Raw genomic sequence first — 7231 nt, 5'->3', positions numbered from 1 at the left:
AAATAGAGAATTAAACCTGTTGCTGAATGATAAATAATATCTAAATTATGACCCTCAATGTTCTATTTTTAACATAAATAATAATACATGTTAAATGAAATTAGCAACATGGGTTAAAGAGTCTTTGGGATTTTAATGAAACATCTCAGTAATGAGGAACCTCGCTTGATTGTTAACTTTTTATCATTACTGACAAAAATAAATCTTATCACATATTTTCATCTTTTAACAAGACAAGACAAGACAAGACAATATTTTATTTGAGTATCACCTCTTATAAAACATTTACATAATATTACAACTTCACATATAAAACAAGAGCCACTCTAAAAAGAGTTATGAGAGACTATAAAATTGGTATATACATTTACATATATATATACATACATAAAATATAAAACATAAAACATAATAAAAAGTATACATTTTAAGAATATAATAAACATTTTCTTTTCAGTAAAATATCATAGCAGATTTTGGCAGTATACAAGTAAACATTTTCATCACTAAATAAAAATACAAATTTATCGTCATCTGACATACTATTAAAATCATGACTAAAAGAATAAGCATGATTAAACAATACAGCACGAAAATCTGCATATAGTGGACATTTCAAAATTACATGTTTCTCATCTTCAATGGTATTGTCATTACAATTAAAACATATTCTTTCATTAATAGGTAAGTTCTGATACCGGCCCGTTTCAATTTTTAAGGGCGCAACACCACAGCGAAATTTGGCAAAAGCACTTCTATATTTACCTGCAATAGTTTTGCAAATATAATTTTCTACCTTAAATTCTGTTTTAAATAATTTATAGGTATGTAGTTTGGCATATTCATTCGAAACCAACTTATTATGCCATTCAGTTTTATATACATCAATAGCTAAGCATTCTATATCCTTAATTACATTTATGGTTAACAATATATCACAATTACAATATGGTTCAAGATTATACTCTTTAAACTAAGTCATTACTCTGAAGCACCAGTTTTTAATTGTTTTATTTCCATACTTATATGACCTCATAAATACTCGTTTGTTCAATCTATCATTGTCCATTTTACAAAATCTGGACCATAATCTAAAAACAGCTGTCCATTGCTTTACATTACAAGGTGTCCAGCCCATATCACCATACAGAGATAAGTTTGGTGTATATTTTCCTACACCCATAACAAATCTCATCGCTCTGTTTTTAACTGCATTTATGCAAGTGAATTATCTTGTTCCCCATATTGAAGCACCATAATCGATGACTGACCATACAAGTGTGTCAAAAAGCTTTGTATAAGTAGAGTAACAAAAACCACCATTTGATTTACATTTTGCGATCAATAACCAAAGAGCTCTACTTGCAGACTTGGCAATAGCTTTTGCCATTAAATCATAATTTAAAAATTCTGTAAGATGTAAACCAAGGTAAGTATATTGTATTACAATTTCAATATTATCATTACCAAGCTTAAATGTATTAATAGACCTTGGAGATGAAGGTGTTCTAAAATGAATAATTTTAGATTTATTCAAATCAACACTAATATCATTTTTATGACACCACATATGTAAAACATCTAAGAGCATCTGTAAGTCTGATTCATTTTCAGCAAGTAAAACAATATCATCAGCAGAGAGCAGAATACATATTTTCTCTTCCTCTAGCGGAATACCAACATTTAAATTTTTAACCTCATTTACTAAATTATTAATAAAAATTCATTTACTAAATTATTAATAAAAATATTGAATAAGATGGGCGATAACACACACCCTTGTTTTAAACCACATTTAACATCAAACCATTGGGTTAAATTCCCATTAACTTTAACACATGACTGTACTTTATGGTATAAAGATTTTAAAGCATTCAACATTTTACTACTAATTCCTATTGACTCAAGTTTACAAAATAATAAGTGGACACTTATAAACTTATTAAGCTTAAGTTTTTTTCCATTTTTGAATTTTAAAATCTAATGTTCTAAGAACATGGCAGTATGATATGTACAGTGTAAATACAAGTTTTTTTTACCTTTTATCCCTATTATTTTTGTTTTATTAAAACAAAGTTACATATTTAAACTTAATAGAATTTTAATATTTTATAAAGTATAAGCATTTTTAAAAATTATCTAAACTAGTATATTTTTAAGCGGTGACCCTGCAAATAGGGTGGATTTCCGAAGAAGAAGAAGAAGAAGAAGAAATAGCTTAAAAAAATATGTCTTATACAGAGGTGGATAACTGACCCCTTGACTCCACAGGCACTTGTTTCTATCCATGGGAAGGTCAACTACTATCCATATGTAGCATCTGGATGGCCGACCTTCCCATGGATATAAACAAGTACCTGTGCTTGACCTTATAATGATAATATATAATATAATAATAATAATATATATAATATTCTTTATTTTATTTTATTTTCAGAAGGTTACACAGCTAACAAAACAATGTTAAATAAGTGTTATTACTAATTCTTTCAAAGATGTATAAAATAACTTATTCAAGTAATATTTTTGTCATTAGTTTTAAAGTAACCCTTTATCTCTATACTCCTCTCAAATTTAATAAATTCTTAATTTTATGAAATATAAAATGATGTAAAAATTCATGAAAACTTCATTTAGTCCATGCTTCTATTGAAATTTAAAATCACTCTATTGAGTAATTTTATAATTTTTAAAAACAAAAATTACCTATATAAGTAACTAAAAAAAATAACTTACTTGTTTAAGTAACGCCCTTGACTGTTAATTCTGTTTCAAAAACATTTTGGCTATTACCCCCTCGGCTCATACCCTAGTATTATAGCCGCTTATTTTATTGAACATTGTTTTGTGTATTGTTGTTTCACCAGTTCAGAATAGTTCTTTTCATATTATCTGAAGCGGGATAAGAAATAAGAAACCTGGACAAGAGAACAGGCAAATACAATTTTTCACTGAATAGTTTGAAATTTTCTTCAAACGGTTTGTCGCAGAAGGGTTAATGTCTGAAAAACCCTAATATCTAATTTATATGTAATGTCAAGTGGTCTCTCTCTCTCTCTCTCTCTCTCTCTCTCTCTCTCTCTCTCTCATTTGTTAAGATGTGACGATGATATAAACTGTACATTTGTTAAGATGTTACGATATGATATAAACTGTACATTTGTTAAGATGTTACGATTTGATTTGATTTGATTTTTGGTGTTTTAACGCCACTTTTAAGCACCGCTTTTGGGCTATTTCGTGGCGGCCAGTTTTTATTGGTGGAGGAAGCCGGAGCACCCTGAGAAAACCATCGACCTTCGATAGGAAAACTGACAATCCTAGTCAATTAAGATTGGAGTCGAGTGCACCCGCACGAGCGGGTTCGAACTCACAACCTCAGTGTTGACTGGCTAGTGATTACAGTAGTAACTACACTGTAAATATACCTGACGCCTGACGCGCCCGGACGCGTTCAAAATTTGTACACCGAATGTTCAATATTTTAACGTCATATGTTCATGCTTAGAGACGTGTTCAAAGTTTTAACGTTTGTGTTAAAAATATTAACATGTGTGTTCAGACGCAGTGAACACCGGTGTTCAAATTCTGATCTAAAAAAGAAGATAGTCGTTTGTCCGATTTTCTATCCTTCCAATTGGCAAATTCAAAAAGAAATTCTTTAAAAAATATGAATGTATACGCAGAATGATGGTCTTGTGAATTTTTGGCTAATATTTTAGTAAATGTGAAATATTAAACTTCCAAGCTGGCATATATGTATAGTTTATGAATTTATTTTATTATTTATTTATATATACTAGTTTTACTTATAAGTGACATAATTATGCATATCAATGAGGCCTGTTATGATAATATCGTAATACAAATATATCGATGTTTATCTTATTTCATGATCCGTTCATTTTATTAACATTACATGTTCAATCAGTGTTCAAATCGCTCGAAATTTTGAACACCTCGTGTTAAAACAAATATACCAGGATACCAAATACCGGAAACAGATATCGGCTGGCGATTTAGGCGGTTAAACGAAGAATGGATACACATAAGAAAGAGAACTGGAGAAGGGACTTCTATCCCATATGAACACGAAAGAAGTAAGTAACAAGTTAGAATAATCTCCATAGGTAGTTCGATGGCTTCCTTGTTATTTTCTCATGCCAGATATATATTTGTCAAATATTCATAACTGTTATATTCAAATTTTCAATATTCAACATAAAAGACGAATTAAAAACGGGCTTTAGATATAAACGTAAATAACTGTCAGCTTTGTTCTGATGATTTCCTAAACTGATGAATAAACAGTCTGTCTGTTATACATAATAAATAATGATTTTCGACATCCACATACATTAGCTGAACACTAAGTGTTAAGAACTCTAACATCAAGTGTTAAAAAATGAAACACAAAGGCATTAAAAACTGAACACCACACATTCAATTGATGAACACTAAGTGTTAATAACTCTAACATCAAGTGTTCAAAAATGAAACACAAAGGCATTAAAAACTGAACACCACACATTCAATTGATGAACACTAAGTGTTAAGAACTCTAACATCAAGTGTTCAAAAATGAAACACAAAGGCATTAAAAACTGATCACCACACATTCAATTGATGAACACTAGTGCAAACATTTGGAACACCATTTTTGACTTAGAAAATGCATTTGTTTTTTTTATTTGCAGGAATCGTTAGATTAAAATGTTTGAATTAGGAACCGGTAGCCAATAATCCCAAAAAGGTCATTTCTGCATGCTATAAAGTGGTGGAAAAAAGAAAGATGTCGAAAAAAGGTATGACAATATATGTATATTAATAGCTTATGTGGGTGTATCATTTCTATCTGTTCACCTTAGGTCAAGAAATCGACTTTTGTAATTTATAATGTCAAAACTTGCATTTCATTGCTATAGAATATCAATTTGTACACTAGTATATATCGACATTAAAGCATAACAAGCATTGCATAATTTGATGCTTTATGAAAAACTCTCTTCTATAAATTTTTAATTTTATTTTGCAGGATATATAGGCTCATAGACATTCCTTGTTGTGGAGGATTTTGAAATTGGAAGTTGATAACAACACATAAAATGCCACCCAGTTGATAGCTTTAAGTGAAGATGCACTGAAAAATGGAGCGTACATTGTATGTGATCGTACAAGAACTGTTGGAATTTGCAAACTTTTAAACTTTCATTGTGACAAATACCTATATCATAAACTATCTAATTATCACATTGACATGCTTTTTTGGTTAGGATACAAATGATGTTGCAACTATCTAGTCATGTAGGGGAAAATCATTATTTGTGATATATATTAAGTCAGTTTAAAAACATTATGTATGTGATTTCACTGACTGTTACTTGTGATATCATAAGGTATCTGGTGTACTTTTCTTACATATAATATGCTCATTTGATTACATAAAGAATTACTTGTTAAAATATGTTTTATTGTTATATTTTGCCTGATTGAATATAGTTTTTATAACAGTTTATTTAAGTTGAGTACTTATGGAAAATTATGTACGCTTGAAAATAGAACATGTTCCACATTTGAACACCATCACTTTGAACACTTATGTCAACTGTTCTGAAAGTTAACGTCTGGTGTTATGAATCTTAACACTTTGGCTTTAAACATGTTCTATGTGTTCAAAAAGTGTTACATGGCTGTTGAACGCGTCGACGTATTAAGATTTTGAACATTCGGACACGTTAAATCGTTGAACACTAAGTGTTAAGAACTCTAACATCAAGTGTTCAAAAATGAAACACAAAGGCATTAAAAACTGAACACCACACATTCAATTGATGAACACTAGTGTAAACATTTGGAACACCATTACACGTTCAAAAAGTGTTACAAAAAAGCGTTCAAGCAGTGTTCTATTTATTAACACTTAGATTTACAGTGTACTTAGACCACTCGGCCACCGAGGCCCCTGAAGATGTTACGATGATATAAACTGTTCATTTGTTTGGATATTATGATGATATAATTTCACGGTACATTTGTTGAGATGTTACGATGATATAATTTGTACATTTATTGAGATGTTACGATGATATAAAATATGTACATTTTATTTAAAATGACTGCATGTGCAAATGTTAAGATGTATATATAATATCTTTACATCAGTAAAAGTGCAAATACATTACATTTATAAAGATATATATATATATATTTACTGTTTTTATTACACTTTAAACTTTTTCACGGATGTACAGTTTATACGCATCTCAACGGATGAACTTTTCATACACAGCTTTACAGATATACAGTTTATACGCATCTCAACAGATGTACTTTTCATACACACCTTTACATATGTACAGTTAATACGCATCTCGACGGATGAACTTTTCATACACATCTTTATAGATATACAGTTTATACGCATCTCAACAGATGTACTTTTCATACACAGCTTTACAGATGTACAGTTTATACGCATCTCAACAGATGAACTTTTCTTAATATACAGCTTTACAGATGTACGGTTTATACGCATCTCAACGAATGTTCTTTTCATATCCAGCTTTACAGATGTACAGTTTATACGCATCTCAACGGATGTACTTTTCATATACAGCTTTACAGATGTACAGTTTATACGCATCCCAACGGATGAACTTTTCATATCCAGCTTTACAAATGTACAGCTTATACGCATCTCAACAGATGTACTTTTCATATACAGCTTTACAGATGTACAGTTTATACGCATCCCAACGGATGAACTTTTCATATCCAGCTTTACAGATGTACAGTTTATACGCATCTCAACGGATGTACTTTTCTTATCCAGCTTTACAGATGTACAATTTATACGCATCTCAACGGATGTGCTTTTCTTATCCAGCTTTACAGATGTACAGTTTATACGCATCTCAACATATGTACCTTTCATATATAGCTTTACAGATGTACAGTTTGTACGCATCTCAACGGGTGTTCTTCTTTTAATATACAGCTTTACAGATGTACAGTTTATTAAATACGCATCTCAACGGATGTACTTTTCATATACAGCTTTACAGATGTACAGTTTATACGCATCTCAATAGATGTAATTTTTTGTCAAGCTTTACAGATATATACATTTTATACGCACCTCAACAGATGTACTTTTCATACACAGCTTTATAGATGTACAGTTCATATGCATCTGAATAATGTACTTTTGATATACAGCTTTACAGATATA

At 30.3% G+C, this 7231-nt stretch overlaps 1 long non-coding RNA gene across 1 annotated transcript; it reads left to right on the top strand.

Moving 5' to 3' along the window:
* The first annotated feature begins 3879 nt into the window (after window positions 1–3879).
* Window positions 3880–5626, top strand: LOC127723051 (uncharacterized). The gene is made up of 3 exons (XR_007991834.1): window positions 3880–4100; window positions 4698–4805; window positions 5036–5626. It is a non-coding gene; the product is annotated as an uncharacterized LOC127723051 (long non-coding RNA).
* Window positions 5627–7231: the final 1605 nt, after the last annotated feature.

The sequence above is a fragment of the Mytilus californianus genome, unplaced genomic scaffold (genome assembly GCF_021869535.1).
Source record: "Mytilus californianus isolate M0D057914Y unplaced genomic scaffold, xbMytCali1.0.p SCAF_13, whole genome shotgun sequence".
In the NCBI taxonomy this organism is placed as follows: Eukaryota; Metazoa; Mollusca; class Bivalvia; order Mytilida; family Mytilidae; genus Mytilus; species Mytilus californianus.
The sequence above is the reverse complement of the archived record's forward strand: the minus strand, read 5'-3'. Positions and strand labels throughout refer to the sequence as shown.